General features: G+C 37.7%; 1 protein-coding gene across 4 annotated transcripts in view; it reads left to right on the forward strand.

Moving 5' to 3' along the window:
- SSBP2 (single stranded DNA binding protein 2) overlaps positions 1–17,783 on the forward strand; it is a 170,965-nt gene that overhangs the window by 94,847 nt on the left and 58,335 nt on the right. The window lies entirely within an intron of this gene.

Below are 17,783 nucleotides of genomic sequence, written 5' to 3' on the forward strand. Positions count from 1 at the left end.
AGTAAAAATTAAGCATGTTTTAAGCACTGTCTGCTTCCAGTAAGGTAGACCAACTAACAGTACGCTCATTTATTCTTCCATGAGTCTCAGCTGAATTGTAGGTTACCTAACCAAGTCTGCCAGAAGATAAGAAAGCCTATCTGTTTGCGGTGATCAACAAATTGCCTTTCTATCTTTTATGATAATTCTTGAAGTTTATCCCGTATCAAGTGAGGCTGCTCAAGGCATCTTGGTCAAAAAGTCTGTGGAGGTCCCTGTTGATTGTGCAGTGTCTTTTAGTACTTTGTGAAGATCTTCATGATCTCACTGATCTTAGAGAGAACCCATAAGAGTTCCTTGCTCTTGGGGCAAGGAACGGCCACAGATGTCATTCTGTCCAACTGAAGGGATCTTTGAGGGTGTAAAGATGCATGGTACACTGATTTAATTCTTTCCATGAACAAAGATTTCAAGCAAAAGTCTGAAAAAGATGTGAACATTAAAGCTATCTTGAAACTCAGGAGCTTGTTGTGAATGAAAATTTCTCTGAACTTGTTATCAAACCACCACAGGCAAGAACTACTGCTTAGAGACCTGTGAAGGTCTGCCATAGACAGATTAGCATTTGTAAGAACCAGAACATTTGCACCTGGCTACAAGCTTTCTGAACAAAAAATGTTTCACAAAGACAACACTGAACTGCTCTAAAATTAAATGTTATACTCTAGAATTGTTTGCTGACCAGTGAAAATATAGTAACATAGGCTGACAAATTCTTTGCTGTTTTCTGGTGTGTCTGCCTAGTACCTGGGACCTCAGTAACATAGTAACTAAGTGACTTACAAGTCATCCATGGAATAATTAAGAAAAATGGACAAATGAAGTTCTTTTTCCAATATAATTGAATTCTAGGTGAAATTTAGCTAGCAAAGATGTGAGTCCTGTGGGTGGCCATAAGTGCATTCTTGTAACTCAAATGCTGGGAAGGACTTTGTTGGAAGGCTGGATTTTTTTCCAGCCTTAACCACAAAAAATACAAAAGTTTGGCCTTATGTATTTATGTTTATATGATGTGTGCTTTTACTTTACTTCTCTCCTAAAATGTCACTTAGCAGTACGATAATCACAGTTCAGTTTTTCTCTCTACTGAATAAAAAGGATTTATTTCTGAGTGTGGCATAGATAGAGCATTGTCATATCTGTGTTCCCTAACATTTTTGTGCAGGGCATTTATAAGTAATGTCCCACCCTGAATGCTTCCTTTCCTGCTGCTAGAGGAAGAGGAAGGAGTTGACAGTTTATACACAAGGCCTCCTCGGTCCCTAGAGAAGTCATATCCTGCTTGGTCTGGCTTTTTTGCTAGCATGGACTCTTGATTTATATTAAGATACTTCTCACTGTTGTTAGCAGACCAAAGAAACGGTTATTGATTTGAATACGTGATATATGATATATGGGTAAGGTTGTAGTTGTTAGAAGGGACAAGGAGATTTCTCAGGCAAGCTTGGTTTGATTTTTTTTGAAATTAAATCTCAAGAAAGTCTCTGCCATGGATCAACATAATAAAATAGGAGCATTGCTTTTGGAGCGGACCTTGTGTTTATATTTGAAACCCTTTAAAATAGACTGTATTAGTTTTAGATGTTAGGATTTTCTGTCTCAGTAATGTTAATGAAAGTCTTGACTGAGGTTTTTAAGCTGAATTTGACTCAATTCTTTAGGAGTGCTAGGTCTCTTAGGTTTAGAAACTCAGTTCAAAAGATTTTGCTGAATCACATAAATCTGGAACGGTGATTTAATGCTCTGTTTATTCTTTATAAAGCTGCTAAGATGCTTTAAAAGATGTGGGTCTGCCCCCTGCAATTAAGCAGGAAGTGTGAGGGTAACCTGAAAATCAGTTTAAAAAAGGGTTAAATTTTTCTTCTGAGCTTTGATGAAGTCATTGTGCAGTCTTTTCCATCTTCAGAAGTAAAACAGTGCACTCAAAAATTCAGAAATCCAAAACTGCCAACTCCGGCGTTCAAAATATACAATGGGAATGAAACATTACTATCTTTAGTCTTGATGTGGGAGGCATTCTTTGAATATTTGCATTTTAATTTCAAAGATTTTGAATACCTTAAAGATAAACAGATTTCTATGCCCAGCACTTTTGAGATCTCTAGGTGAAAAGAAGGTTGCTCTTCATATGGATATTAAGTGGTAGTGTCAGTAAAATAGGCCAAAAAAGAAAAAATATTACTGAATTCAAATGGATTTTGAAGTAGTTGTGATTTTTTTAGCATACTGGAACAATTTTCTCAATACAAACCATGACATAGGGCATGCAAAGTGTATGGTAATATAAGGATGTGAAAGTAATTACTAGCTCATTACTCTGTTATTATGAAGTCCTTTCTATCAAGTGGAAAAAAACAGTCTTTTCAGAATAAAATTTTCTCACTCTCTTTAGTCCTCATCTTACAAGTGCTTAACAATTTATCTGCACCAAGAACCCCTAGAAGTAATGTCTGAGCTGACTTTCAGAGCTCCAGAAATGTAGTATGGGTACAGTATTTTGGAAAAGAGGTGCGTCATGTAAAAGATCAGCTTTGTCTGACTCATTTCCAGACGTCTGCTACCGCCATGTGCCGATGGAGTGTCCTTCAGCCTTCTCCACATGTCATACTCACAGCGAAAGTTCACATAGCTCTTCCAGTTTTTAATTTTAATTCATTGTCCTCTGAGAAAAGCCCCGAACAAATAAATGGGTGGATAAATAAAACAGCCTGACGATTTCATGTCATTTCTTTCACTTCTGGTTAGACCTGTTGTACTTATCACTGTCCCTGAGCCCAGAAGTCCTGCTGCCCTTTGCATGGGTACCAATGATGGGCTTCCTGGACTTCTGCCTCCACTACACTGCTGTCACTTTCTGTGCAGTTTCCCTTGGCTACCTCTTTTTTGCCATCAGCCACTTAAACTGAAAGAAAATTTGTACAGTTTTGAGTTGTTCCATTTTCCTGAACATGCTCTTGCTCACAGACAGCCTTTGTCAGAGGAGACACTGCTCCTTTGGCATGAGCTGGGGTTACCAGGCTGCCATCACTCAGCCTGCCTGCAGAAAATGGAGAGGTGTCCCTTTGGAGAAGATGGTAGTTTAAAAATGCCCGTGTTAATTAATAACTTTTCCTGACTTGGGATGACGTTTAGTCCTTTTTGCTGTGTTCACAACACACTAATGTAAAAAAAATCAAATGTTTTCTTAACTTGGTGTTTTAATGGAATGTCTCTTGGCTATTTTACGAACTAAAAATGGCAGTGAGCTGGTGGGGTAAGAATTTGGAGGTTTGTGTGACGTTTAGATTTTCTTTTCTTCCAACTCAACTGATACAAATTATGGAAAATTATTCTGTGTAGTTTACGCTGATGTAAAGAGAATATGCTGTGATATCATAAATCGCAGATGTAGAGACTGCTGTGTAAAAACTTATAAACTGATAGATTTGTGGCAAATGATTAATGACAAGCTTTCTGAAGGCTGTGAAAAAGCATGCTTGACTAGATACACTCATGTACAAAGTTAGCGTATATAATATTTGATTGCTGCGAGCAGAAAATAAGCAGCATTGGAAAAAATATATTCTCAGAATATATATACTTTAAATTTAACATTAATTACTTGAGGACATAGGCTTTTTTTATGTAATTAACAGGTGCTGAGTTGTAACAATTCACTTACATTTAATTTGTTATGATTCACTAAAGGCTCTAGACAAGCATGCTTTATTTTTCTAGAAGTCATTTAGTGATCTTTTCTATTCACACTGCAGTGTCTGAAGGTGCTCTAGTCTGAGAGGCTCTAGTTCAGGATCACTGTGAGCAGAATCTGCTCCAAACTGACCGACTGTGTTGGCCTCAAGCCATATTCTCTCTGTGCTCAGTGGAGAGATTCTCCCCAGCATTGTAAACTTGCTTCGTTGTTCAAAACACTGTTTAAGTATGTTCAGAATCGCTGTAGTTGAAGGCTTATAATTGTCATTCGAAATAACAGCTGTACTGTTTGGGAGGGTAAACAAATTGAAAGATTTTATTTATTTTGCCTTTTGAATGTTTCACATTAGCATCACAAATACAATGTTTGTCTGGAATGTGTAGCAAAAGAATTTAGGCAATACAGATTAAATGACATATTTTTGTTGTTTTAAACGTGGTGTGAGGACTTGTGCGATTTCTTCTTAAAAAGTAAGATCCTGTAATTAAGTCTTGAGACTCAACAGGCACTGTGTCATGTTGGCATATTGCCGTATCTTAATTTTCTTGGAAGACTAAAAGCCAAGTGTCTTAGATACTGGTGAAATGTTAAGAGATCCCAGCATGAGATGCACTCCAGAATGTCTTAGTGTGATTATGAAATGGCCCAATTTTATAATATAAGTACAGTAAAATAGTGCACGTATTGTAACACTATATAAAGAACATGGAAAATTAAAATCATGTAAGCTAGACACTTAATTATTTTGTTTTCTAGATTATAGATGCTGTTTGAAATTAAAATGAACTGAATGATGTGTAAACTAATTCCAAATCAGTGTTTAGACACAAAAAAAGTCATATAATACAAGTACTAGGAGAAGCCACAGCAGGTAGTTGCTGTCTCTTTATTACTTTTCTCTTTTTTACATATCAGAACTGAGAGCCACTGTGTGTATGACCGGACAATGTGCCACTAAGGACACTTTTCTTCACCATTCTTACTCCCAGTAAGAGGTGAATAAAAATTTTGGAGTAATTTTTTCTTAGTGCCTTCTTAAATCTCAGAAACTAAACTAAATCTGAAGGTGAAAAAGGAAGTAGTGGACAAAGGGAAAGAGAGGAACTTGAAGAAGGCAGGAAAACAAGCCATTTATTGAAGGGAAAGGAAGAAGGATTAAGAATAGATTAATCAAAAGCAGAAAAAAAGTTGATTTTGCAGGTGCTGTCTTAAAAATTTGGGGGCGGGGGGGGAAGGGAAAGGACAAGGTTCAGCAAGCGGTACAACTAACTCTATCGTCAGTGTCATTCTGTATGATATGAAGCACCATACAGCAGGGAACCCTTATCCTGGGAACCCACGCATCATCTTCACGAGTGGTTGTTCTGAAGCAGTCCAAAAATTCACGCATGTAAACAGCTAAAAACTCATGTGTTTTGTGTGTCTCTGATCCAACTTTTAATGAAAATCTGTTTCTCTGTGGAGAAGGTTTTAGGACTAATCTTGTGAGGTTTTTAAACATGTAGAAATCATCCCCCTTATGAATTTTACCTCAGAACATATTTGCTTACAGTTTTGCAAAAGTGCAACTTGAATTACTTACAGTAATTTGATAAAAAAATAAAACACAGTAAAACTGATTTGAAGTAACCACCAACCAAAGTATGCTGCACAGTTAAACTGCATGGAACACTTGATGATTTTGAGTTAAGCCTTAATGCAATCTCTTCAACATAAACAAATATTTTCATTTTGCACACTAGAAGAGTTGCCGCATTTTTTGAAGCTGAATAATGCTGAATGTTCATGACGGGACAGGGACAGTCTCTGAACCTCCATAAATTTGGCACTAAAGGTATTTTATTTGTCAGACTTCTGGTATTTCCCTGATTGAGAAATCCCTCATTTTAAATAACTTCCAAAGTGTACAGAATAAACCAAATAAAAACCCAGATATGGGGCTCTAATAAGCAAACCTAAATTCAAGATAATAAAACAAATGAACAGGGTAAGTTGCAAGTGAGCATGTGGAAAATGCTCCTTACAAGTCATTGTTTCGTGGCTTGGAATATTCTCCCAGAGGAAGTGATGTGAGCATCGTTGCTTCTGAGCCATTTGTGAGCAGAACGCATGAGGCGGTCAGGAGTGCATTATCGGGCGGTGTAATAGTGCTGCATTAGAGCAGCTGACCCAGTGCTTCTTCTCCATCCAGAAACCATGCGTAGTTTTAATCGTGCAGCAGGCTCTGCTCCTGGTTACTTACTGTGTATTGTCGTTCTTCATAATAATGTGCTTCTCCTTTATTCAGGAAGTGTCTAATGGCATTTGGGGGAGGGGAAACTCATTAGCTTCCTTCCTGAGCACTATAATTTTTATTTCCTGTTGTAACAGTGGCCTCAGCCAAAACTAACAATGTAGAAGTAGGGGGAAGGGTTGCCTGCAGAAAACATTTTTTTGTCTGGAGCAAAATGTTGCTTACAGGAAATTTTTGAGGCAAACAAGCAGTTTGAAAGCATCCTTTGAGCACAATACTTGAGAGGGATTTTGAACTTGATGCTCTGTGTTGCAATTTACCCCCTTTTTATTAGGAGGATGAAGGTGAATCAGAGCTTTACCGAGCAGACCGTCTGCCTTCCCCTTCCTGTCCATTAGACGTAGAAAATCATGCCATCTTTCCTTCCCCTTGGTTGACCTGCTAAGGCATCCAGTCACCCCACGTGAACCTCCCTCCTGGCCGTCCCCAGGTGCAGCGCCACGGCTGTGGGTGGACAGTGCGGCTCCTCTGTCCCGTGCCAGGCCTCCAGCATCCTGCGGCCTGCGGGTGTCCGGCTGTGCCTGGGGGGCAGAGCTGTGCTTTAAGGCTTCCAATGCCTGCCCATCTTCCTGCTGACATGTGTCTTACTGAGGCTGTGCTAAGGCATGAGTTAGACCAGAAGATGTGGACCCGCCTACTTCTGACAGTGCTACCTTGGCTTGAGAAGGGAACCATTTTGTCCAAGATTCATCTTGTATGTATTTAAACCCCGATCTTGTCATCTCTTTACACAGTTACTACTGTGTTTTGAGCTTCCTCCACTCAGGAATTAGGAGTTGTTTCGTTCTACCTATGGCTAGACATTCACTGACTTGAAATACTTGAATTTTGCTACATTAAGTGAATGGAGCACTAGCATGCTGTATGCCACTAACTGAGGTCAGCACAGGACCAACACCAAAATAAGCCCACCAAGAGAAGGAATGAAACTTCGCAGCGTGATGGAAATAAAAAAAAAAAGGTAGTAATGGCAGTATTTGTGCTTACAAACTCTGTGCAGTCTTTTTCTCCTGTTCTGTGCAATATGGGCAGTTTAGAGAGTGAAGGTAGTGCTTTTGTTGACTGTTTTAAAAGAAGTGGTATATTGAGTGGTTAGGAAATAAGGAAAAAAGCCTTTACTGCACTTAATTTTGATTAGCAAAATATGAGAATAGTAATCACAGAAAATGAGGAAACAGACTGAAAAGACAGTGGAGTCCCGCTGCAGACACAGCAGTTCTCGGTACCTGGGGAAACCCTCTGCCTATATACACCTGCTGGTTTGTGAGCCAGGAGCCAAGCTTCCTGGGCAACAGGAAGCCTGGAGTAGTTTCCAGGGATTTAAAAACTTAGGAGTGTAAGCAAAGGAGAAGAAGTGATAGGATAGATGAGCTGTAAAGTTCCAAGTCTTGGCTGTCGCTCGGGAAATCCCAATAAATGTTGCATTTCCCTCATTCTGTTAACAGAATACCACTTGGATGTGAACCTGATATCTGGCCACTCAGCTGCTGTTTTCTACAAGTGGGTCTTATTTTGTCAAGTTTCCCCAGTTTAAGATTCAAAGAAGAATGTCAGCTCTCCAATACTTTACTGACATGAATCTTATCAGCGGATAGCGAGAGCTGTATAATTTCACATCAAAAGCCTGTATCACCATTGCTAGCTTCCCCAGCATAATACAGGCTATTTACCTGATAGTAGGGGGCACAGCAAGAGTGCTGGTTTGCTTTAGCAATTTGCAGCTTGTGTTATGCCCCTGTAGCACAGCACTTTGGAACCAGCTAGCTGTCTATAATTAACCAACCCAGCTGGTAAATTGTTAGGTTTGCTCTGTCTGAATGAGGAGAAACAGTATCATAGGAGGATAGACAGGATGAGAGGGAAAATACCACTGACTGTTGTAGTTTAGGTGGTTTAAGATAAGGAACAGATTTCAGTGTGAATGTGGTGCATAGAGACATAGCTTAGTGATGGACTTAGAGAGTTAGGTGATGGTTGGACTTGATTATCTTGTGCATCCTTCCAAATTAAGTGATTCCGTAATTCTAAGAATCCACATAATGACTAATCTTTAGGGTAAGTGAATAATCCACATACAAATTAAAATTAAAAATTAAAAAAAACCAACATTTCAGGACTTTAGTGGCTATTTACTTTGAAAGTCTCCAGTTCTCATTATTCCAGCTATGGATTGTTGGTGACCATAGGGTGTTAAATAATAATTGGTTCCCCAGTGAGAAGTAACCCAAAGGGACCACTCTGGTTCCAGGTGCGCCGCAGTGGGTCACTTAGAAGTGGCTGAAAGCAGGGCTCCCACCCATGCAGCAATTTGTTCCTGCTCATCTTGATCACCCCATGCCCAGCACCCCATGCCCAGCAGTAACAATTCATTTTCTAACATTAGCACTTTACTTCTCTCCCAAAGGTTTTAATCTGTTTATCTCTAGCAACCCATTTGCGTTTAACATTAGGGACACTGAAATTTTGCCTGGTGATTTTTGTTAGGGCATTAGAAGAGCCACAGGGATGTAAACCAGCTGCAGGGATGGATATACTGAGAAGACCAGTTGCTTGTGATGCTGTGCCGTTCTTACCTTTTGCATATACGAGATGAGGCTTTCTGGAGGACAGTACATAAAAATGGATTATTTTAATTTTTGTCAGAAATTTTAGTTCCAAATACTACTTACTGGGTTTAAATTTCAGAAAGGATTTTTTATGTTTTGTTGTTGTTGTTTGTTTGTTTCGGCTTTTTGATTTTTTTCATGTGGATTTTTGTTTTTTTATTTAATATATGTCTGAGACGTGCATCATTCCAGATGGTGAGATGCAAGTCTGAGTATTTCAAATACTGATGCATCAACAGCTTTGCAAACCCAGGTCTGCAGAGAATTGAGCCCCATCTCTGTGCTGTTCTTTGAACCTGGCAGTGAAACCTCTTGAATTGTGGTACATCATGGGGTAGCATGTCAGACTCACTGTGACTTTTAGACTGGCCACATTAATTTCTTAATAGCAAGCAATTACCAGCATAGAGATGTTAAATCTTTGTAGGCACTGTACTTACTGCTGTTTTAACACTCAGAGGTGATAAAACTTAGTGCTGAAAAATTTACATTTATCCAAAGGTGGATTTTCAGATAACGAGATAACGGGAGAAAAAAGATATTCTACAGGCTATCTTTTAATGAGTTTAATATTAATCATTGGGTTTTTTTTTTTTTTTTCTTCAAATTCACAAGATTTTTCTCGGACTCAAAAATGAAGAATTCTGGCTATTCCTCAAAATCCATACTACAAACAACTCTCAAAGATCTTGCCTAGTGGACTTGCTTTTATAATAAGTATTGTGCACCATTCATTGCATGCCATGCTTCAGTTACATAAAAATGCTTGAAAACAGTGGATTTTCAGAAAGGTTTAACTCAGTCTTCTAAGGCCAATCTCTTTGCACATCCTTGGAAGCTGTTGAAAAAAGATACACTCCTCCAGAGGGTGGCTCAGAGCAGCTTACAGTCTGTGCTGGCTGTAGGGGGAGCCTCACTAGGTTTGTTAGTCTTTCACAACAGGGAGGTATTTGTTAAAGCTTTGTTTCCTATTACATATAAATTGAGATACATCAGCATATATCATTAAGTTTCAGATTTTTTTTTTTTCTTGAAAATCTTGACCTTGTGCTGATGTTTCTGCTTGTGAGGTTAACTTCATGAAGTTTAGGAAGCTGCTTCACTTAAGACAAAGAGAGAAATCTCTTTCAAAGAGTAATAATATTGCACAGTTTTTGTTTTGTTTTAAGTTCCAGTCTCTCACTGTTTTAAAAGTACCGTGCTTGTCATGGAATTAAGCACTTGTTTTTTAGCACCTGTATATACAAAAAATGCCATTGATTTTTACATCACAAAATTCAGGCTAAAAAAAAAATCTACATATCAGTACCTTCACTGAGTAAAGAGTGAAGGTGATGTTCAAAAACCTTCAGTCAATTTCAGTCAATGAAAATTTTCTGTCAGAATATCTGTGAAGTCAGGCTTTTTCGTGGTGTACAAAAGTAATTTACAATTAGACCACATTTACAGTGTGGCCTTGAAAAAAGCAGAGATATATCCGTAGTTAGTACTTCAGTAATGGTTATTAATGGTTATTAAAGTGTAGTTTCATGACAGTAAGGCCCATACAAGAACACCTGAATATATAATTTCTTGAACAAAACAGCATTTTCATGGTGATGTAAATTCTGCATTTCAGCTTGTCCTGAAATAGTGATTTGTTTTCACTCCGTATACTTTCCTTTCCTCTCAGCCAGCTACATACCGTGGCAAAACACCCATTTGGACAGGCAGGGATTTGCTGGATTTGTTAGCTTTCTGATGAAGTTGTCACAAACTGCCAGAATTGCTGAATCACTCACAGATGACCTAAAGATAACCTCAAACCTGTCTACTTTGCATTTAATGCTCCAAATTCAGACTTTCAACATATGTTAATGCATACAAACGCACAGCATGTTTGTTCATTTGTGTTTCATAACTTGCAGAAAAGAAAGATGCCAAGAAATTTCTAATCATTATTAATGGTGATGTTCTTGATAAGATGGGAAAGTACTTGTGTGGAGGACATTGTCCTGAGAACGGGAATACAGTAGTACAGCAGTCTTAAAATCTTTGGAAAGCAAAATGGGATTAAGAATTGGATTAATTAAGTGATTTAAAGACACTGTGCCAAAGAGCTTAATTACTAGAGGAAGGTAGGATGTGAGACAGGCCTGTCACACCAGCCTAACTACTGCAACGTACCAACTGTGTGTTTTCTGTAGACAGTCAACAGAGAGTAAAAGGGAGAAATGTTTGGAGCAGGAAGAGGAAAATCAGCAGCTTTCAGCCAACTTTAGTGCAGAATGTTATGGATTGAGCACGGAGATAGTTTGAGGATTACTCATAGTCATTGGAAGACTAAGTACCTAAGGGTATTTCTAAAAGTTAGCTTTAGGTACCCATTGATGTGATCGAAGAGGATGCCATGTGACTGGCCACCACTTACTTAAAAATATTTGGAATAATGGCTTCAAGAGCTAGCCATGTTCAATCATGAATTTTAAAACCATGCAGCAGTGTTTCTCTTTTCTGCAGTCAAATTATTATGACCCCAAAAGTCATTTGAGAAAACGCTTGAGAAAAAAGACAACTAATGCACTTCTATATTTCAGCAACTTTAAATGTGAAAGTAACACGTTGAATACCTACAGATACATTTAGTGGAGTGCACACCCTGCATCACCATCACCAAAGTTAAACCAGTTCCTCCAATCTGTTTCACATTATCTCCTGTTCGAGTGACGTGTCTTGGCACAGCACATGAGCTGAAACAAACGCCCTTACTTCAGCAGAAAATTGTCTGAAAACCATTTAACGTATTGCTCCCAATTGTTTGCATCTTTATAAATAAATGAGAAAAACTAGGTATATACTTTTCAATTTTAGTTCTGTTAATTTTTAGAGAGTATACAAAAATTTGGCAATCCTTCTATTTCACTATCTAAACATGCATATTATTTTTTAAATAGTAAACATTCTGTTGAGACCTGTAATGTCTCAACCTGTACATGTAATAATGATTTTAGTAACTTCCAGCAAATAGTAAGCTCTTATTTCAAAATAAATTTTTCTTTACAACCATACTTCAGAGAATCTTTGCCTAGAAACTGTTATAAATAATCCATAATCCTAGAAGACGTAGCTAAGAGACAGGATTGTTGTGTTGTCTCTGAATGAGAGTTTGAAATGCTTTTATCATTGATAGCAAATATATCCTTAAATTCTTTCTGCTATCCTCAGCATACTTCCAAACTAGTATGTAGTTTTCAGTTCTGTAATAGAATTTCACTAACTCGGCTTAGTAGAGTGAAAATCCAGGATGTAACACTGAGATATAGTAAAACAAACTGTAATCCTACTTAAGATACAGGGATGCCGTGCTCATGCAGAGGTTTTTTGGGTGGTAGGTTACCCTGTGGGGAGAGAAGAACTATTTTTTAGCAAGATGATACTCTTCAGGTACACCACCTTAGAGTGAAGGTCTGACAAAGTGAACTGACCCAGTATTTTTCCCCCCAAAAGATCAAATGTGTTTTTTTCCTTTGGACAACAGAAGAAAAAAATAGGCTATTAGTACAATTATTGCTGCAGTACATTATCCATTCACTGATAATACTGCCTAAGATGGAGCAAGCAGAAATAGTTCCAGAGTCTGAATTGATTTTTAAGGAGCTGCAATTTGAAAAAAAACGAGAGGTTGTGAGGAGCAGCATTATAGTCCTTTACAATGACACTTCTGAGTCTAATACTGTTGTCTGAAATTAAACATTTTAGACAAAAATGTGTCAACAAAACATCAGTAATTAATCAGGACTTGTGATGCAGATCTTTCACATGACTTGCATCTACTGATTGCCTATCTGTCAAGAAAAAAACGCTCAATTTCCACCATTCCCTAAATTTATGATCTTGAATAAGTAGTACTAAATATTTCTTATCCTTTGTCCTCAGTGTAAAACAAAACATCTTATAAGTGTTCTTATGAAGACAACATATTTGCATCCAAAATACTCAGTAAAATGTAACATGCACTTTTTGCTTGTCTGTTTCTATTCACTTAATTATTTGTTTGTTTTCATAAAGCTGGAAAATGCATGAAGTTCTGTGAATTAGAAGGTATTCTTTAAGATAATAAGTAGTAAGTAGGTAATAAGTAGTTAGATATGGGGTATGTTATTCATATCCACACTTCTTGTGAGACAGCAGCCAGAATGCTGTGCTTAACTTGCAAAAAATATTGGGAAAAAGAGGGTATGAGAAAATGACAAAAATAGAAAGTTTGGTTGTGGATTATTTTGCTGCTCATACTGTTCTTTTGGTGCATCAGGGACTGGTCACAGATAAACCTGATGACCCCGTCATGTTTACTTACATGGCCCTGTTTATTTACAGTTCTCTTCTCATTGGATGTGGTGAATTAATAAGCCGTACTGATTTGGGAAGGCATTTGACTTTCATAGGAACTTGCTTCTCTGTTCATCTCAGAGCTATCAACTGCCTAGCAGAGTCTTATTTAGGCTTAGTAGCAATGTGCGCTTTCAACATCTACTTCAAGGAGATTTCTACCAAAAATCAAGGATTTTCAGCTTTCTCTCCCCATGGCAGGCTGCGATCACTGTGCTTAAGACTTCTTACTACCAGCAGCTGTCACTTCCCTGTGTTATTGTTCACATCAGTCCTTACATATGCCTGCCTCTGTGGAGATACTTGCACAAAGCTCAAGAAGATGCAGCTGAGGTGTTGGGTGCTGAGCATGCAGCCCACGTAGGACCAAGGAGCTGCCTGGGCTGTGTGGTCACAAAGCAGTGTCAAACAGGTGACAGGTCACATTTTGAGACTGCAGCACTTTTTGGAAACAGAGTTTCTGTTTGCTGTTCACTTGTGTAAATTACCTGCGTGTTAGTGTCATGTAAGCATAACAAAATTAGCCTGAAATGGTGTTATTTTAGTGACAGAACATTTTTATCTGGCAGCTATATTTTGGTTGCATATATACTATATTCAAAAAAGTAATATCATTTATCTACGTTCATTTACATTAGAAAGTCAAGAAATCTTAAAATAAAACAGTAATTGTTTTAGTTATTGCAATGTCAAGATGGTCCTAAACACCAAGATAAGTGTCCATTCTGTCTATGTTGGAAAGATTTAGCTTGAGCAGTGAAGTACATCATTCTCACATTAAGGTTTACGTGAAATGTAAAATGATTCTTCATACATACTAGAACCATTTTTCTGTATTTGTCTGCAGCGGATTTCATATGAAAGTTTCATAATATATGAATGCAAAATGTGAATTCCAGGAAAACTGTTATAAGTGCTGTTATTTCTGAAGATCTTGCCAGAATTCTCATGACCTAACTCTGAAACTGGATCCAGAAAGAAGAAAGCAAGCTACTGTATGTTTGTCATTAACTTGCAGTAGTACAAAGTACAACAGCAGCTTCTTTCTGATTCTCATTCAAAATCAGATATGAAATTTTGGAATAATTAAAAGCTTTCAAGTTATCATTGAAGTGTTCAAGTCTCTGCAAAAAGAATATGGAAAGTAAGAGTTCCTACACTGTATTTTCAACAAGTGCTACCTGGACTTAACAGTTCTGAGAGATAGTATAAGCAGAATGTCATTTTATTTTTTGTTGTTGTTTTTTCTCATTTTGGCTTCGGAAAATTGGTGCATAGAACATGCAACTGCAATAATAGAATTAGAAGCCAGATCAGCTACTGAATGTTTCTTCTTGGTCTTTGTAGGTGTACAAAGTCCTTTGTAGGACTCATGGAGGCAGGTTAGAAATTTTTCTTCCTGAATCACCTCAGACACATTTTTGCTACAAAATTTTACTAATATGGAAAATTTTTCATGTACATTCATATGCTGCTAAGGTTAGCTTTAACGTGTGCAACCTGTGCTATCTTCACTGCTACACTTGTAGTGCATCAGGCCGTACAGCAGAAGTGTGTAGGTGCTGTAGGTAGGTGGTGCTCTTCCAGATACCACCTACTTTACCCCATTATTGGTGGGCTAAGAGCCATTTTATAGAGGCCCTGTAACTAACTGTGCAGATCAGGGGCTGGTGGGGAGGATTGCTTGGATGATGAGGGAATTGGGTGGCCATCGATCTTCCTCACTGAACTTGTAACAGATTTGAAGTTGCCTCCTTGTGGAAACATTCTGTGACATATAGTAGTAAATTAATACAACACACTTCTTTTTAACTTCATTTTTTAGATTTACTTTATTAGTAAGCCCCGTCCTAAACCACAGCGGTTGAAATGTACTTACCAGACATAGTTTAAATTGTGTTTATGTTATAGTCTTTTCTTGCATTGTCCAGGGTTACATGAATGTAGCGGTGAATGTCCGCAATAACTGTCATTCAGGTACACCATTTTAATTAATGACTGTGAAAAGATAGCATAAATCAGTACATTAGATACAAGAGCATATAAAATCTTCAATTTTTTAGGGAGATGAAATATAATAATAAAAACATTAGACCAGCTCGCTGTTCCTATTTCCTCTTTTTTGAGAGTGGAAAAAGCAGATTACAAATATTTACAGTTTCAAACTAATGGAAGTGTAAATGATGAGCGACCTGTAAAGCATGCAAAAGAAAGACATCATTTTACTATGGGACTGTGGAAGAAGAACTGAATAATTGATCAGAATAGAATAAATAAAAATATCTCAATGTAGCTGTTGCAGGTTTGATCCACCTAGTGTAAGTTTCTGAGGTGTTCATCATATGGTGTAAGATAGAAAATGGGATACAGCTAAAGCACTGGAAGCACCATACTTCTGGTTTTGTCAAGTGTGTTGGAGAAGAACATCCCAAACAAGACAAGAGATTATTCTGCACTTCTTGCACCATTGCTGAAGAGCTTCCTGCTATTTCCTTTTCTTTTTCTTCTTTTATTTCTTAAGAAATTTTTACCAGTTTTTTTGTTTGTTTGTTTGTTTTTAAATTAGTTTCAAAGTTTGGTAGATAGAGTGAACTCTGTGGGGGCAGACTCCTGTGTCCCCATAGGAGTACTGTGAGAAGTCATTCTCTCCTCTTATGAACATCATTTTGCAACCTGGGGAGTCTAGCAGAGACCTCAGTAGGAATGGATATCTCAGACCCATTCTCCATTGTGCACTGCAACTCTCCATCCAACTCTCCATCTTGGAGATGCATTAATGAATATCATTTAAATAATGTGAGCAGGAGGGTGAATCTTGGATTGGAAGGCTTCTGAAAACTGTTAATGTGTCAGTGGAAGTGCTGCTTAGTTCTTTTTCCGAGAGTATGCAACTTAAAGGATTTTGTATATCTGACTTCATACTGTTGAGATGTGTTTGTCCAGTGATTGTAATCTGTTCAAATGCATTATTTTGTAGCATCAGCTCCAATGGACCTGTTTACAGTGCTTCACACATGACCAATAAAGATAGACACAGCTAAGATTGCAAAGCGACAGTCAGGAATTGGTATGCAAGGGATGGTATTGAAATAAGGCTCATCATTATTTGTGCCCCTTTAATGGGATACAGAGACTGCAGTGCAGGCTGTTTTGGAAGGTTTGAGATGCTCAGGCTTTTAACATCATTGATTTTCTTCAGTAATGCTACTGTTATTCTTCATCTAGAAATAAGGAAGTAAGATCCACTATACTTCACTCAAACTGTTTCTGCACCTATTCAGAATTTTAATCAACATGATTATCTGACGTGTAGGTTAAACAAGTCATTTTGTACAAAAAAAAAAAAAAATAAACAACTACAAACAGCTGTCTCTTCTGCTTTCCTTTGGAAATGCAGATAATCTGAAAGTAAGTAGTGGACATCCACAGGGGCTATGCAAAAGCAAAGAAGGGTAACATTATTTTGCTTCAGGAGTTATCTCTGTGAATTCAGGCAGCATTGTGCTCTGGTCCCATGAGCTTCAGGCAGTGCTCGCGGATAACTGCGTTTGCTGCAGTTTTATCAATGGGACTGATTGGCCTGTGGAGCCTCCAGCAAAAAGGAATTGTGATTCAAATGTATTTGCTACCTCCAGTTCACCTGGCTGACTTTGTCAATTGCAATCTCAGCACTGATCCTGCTGTCCAGATCTTCACAAAAATACGAGCCTTTATCGCAGAGTTTTATGGTGAATAAAACTAGATGTCAGTCAGTTCTGATGCCAGTATCTTTTACAGTAGGTACTTTAAAGATACATTATAGACTTTTGTTTGAAAAGAACATACCGCTTGGATGCTAAGTATGTTACTGTTAGAAAAATGATTCTACAGCACAGTTTAAGCCATTGAAAAATCTCTGGCAATTAATTGAATATTTCCTTTCCGCTTGGTTTAAAAAGGTCAGCTTGTCTTTATGCCAGTTTTTAGATCTTTCCACCATTATGCTTCAGTTTCTAGACTGAGTGCCAAACATTTGGAAATACAGTTTCCAGATCTACATCTTCTGGATATCAAGTGTGAGCGTATAATGGAGTGATAAGATAATAAACATAACTCATTCATATTCTGTAGGGCAGATATTGGCAGATTGTTAGTAAGCTGCGAGTGGCTGTCATTGCACTGTGTGTGCACGAGTACTTTCACAAAAGATTGTAAGCCTTTATAGGTGATTCAGCCTTATGCCCTAGCAGAAATGTATTGTAGGAAGGAAGAGTGCTAGAAATTAAAAGTAATTGAGGTTCCAATACATGACAACAATAACAATTTGGCTTCCCTTTTTGTGGCGATCTCCTGCTTGTAAATTGCCAGAAGCAATATTCTTTACTTGCTCATTCCAGCTGAAGGATTTGCAAAGGTAACTAATTTCATCCTCTGATTCACTTCTTAAAAATATCTTTTTTCTTTTCCCTTCTAAAGATATAACCTGAATTCTTTTAATTTGTCATGATGTTTATTTTGGGGGTTCATAAAATCATGAGCACTACTATCAGAACTGTGAGCATTCCTTCTTGTACTGTTTGTAACACATTTCTGTTTTGAAGCTTGGTTTAATTCTGAAAAGGTATTGAAGTCTGCTGAAATTATCTCTAAAGTGCTTGGAAATTGCGTTAAGATGCATAAAATAGTTTATTTATGCTGCATGTATGTCTATGCATGTGTGAAGATGTTTATGCACATGAAACAGTGACAGTGTGCAAGTTACATTTACATTTTTTTAATTAATTGAGATCTATCTAATCAATAC

Source organism: Gallus gallus, chromosome Z (assembly GCF_016699485.2).
Source record: "Gallus gallus isolate bGalGal1 chromosome Z, bGalGal1.mat.broiler.GRCg7b, whole genome shotgun sequence".
Taxonomy (NCBI): domain Eukaryota; kingdom Metazoa; phylum Chordata; class Aves; order Galliformes; family Phasianidae; genus Gallus; species Gallus gallus.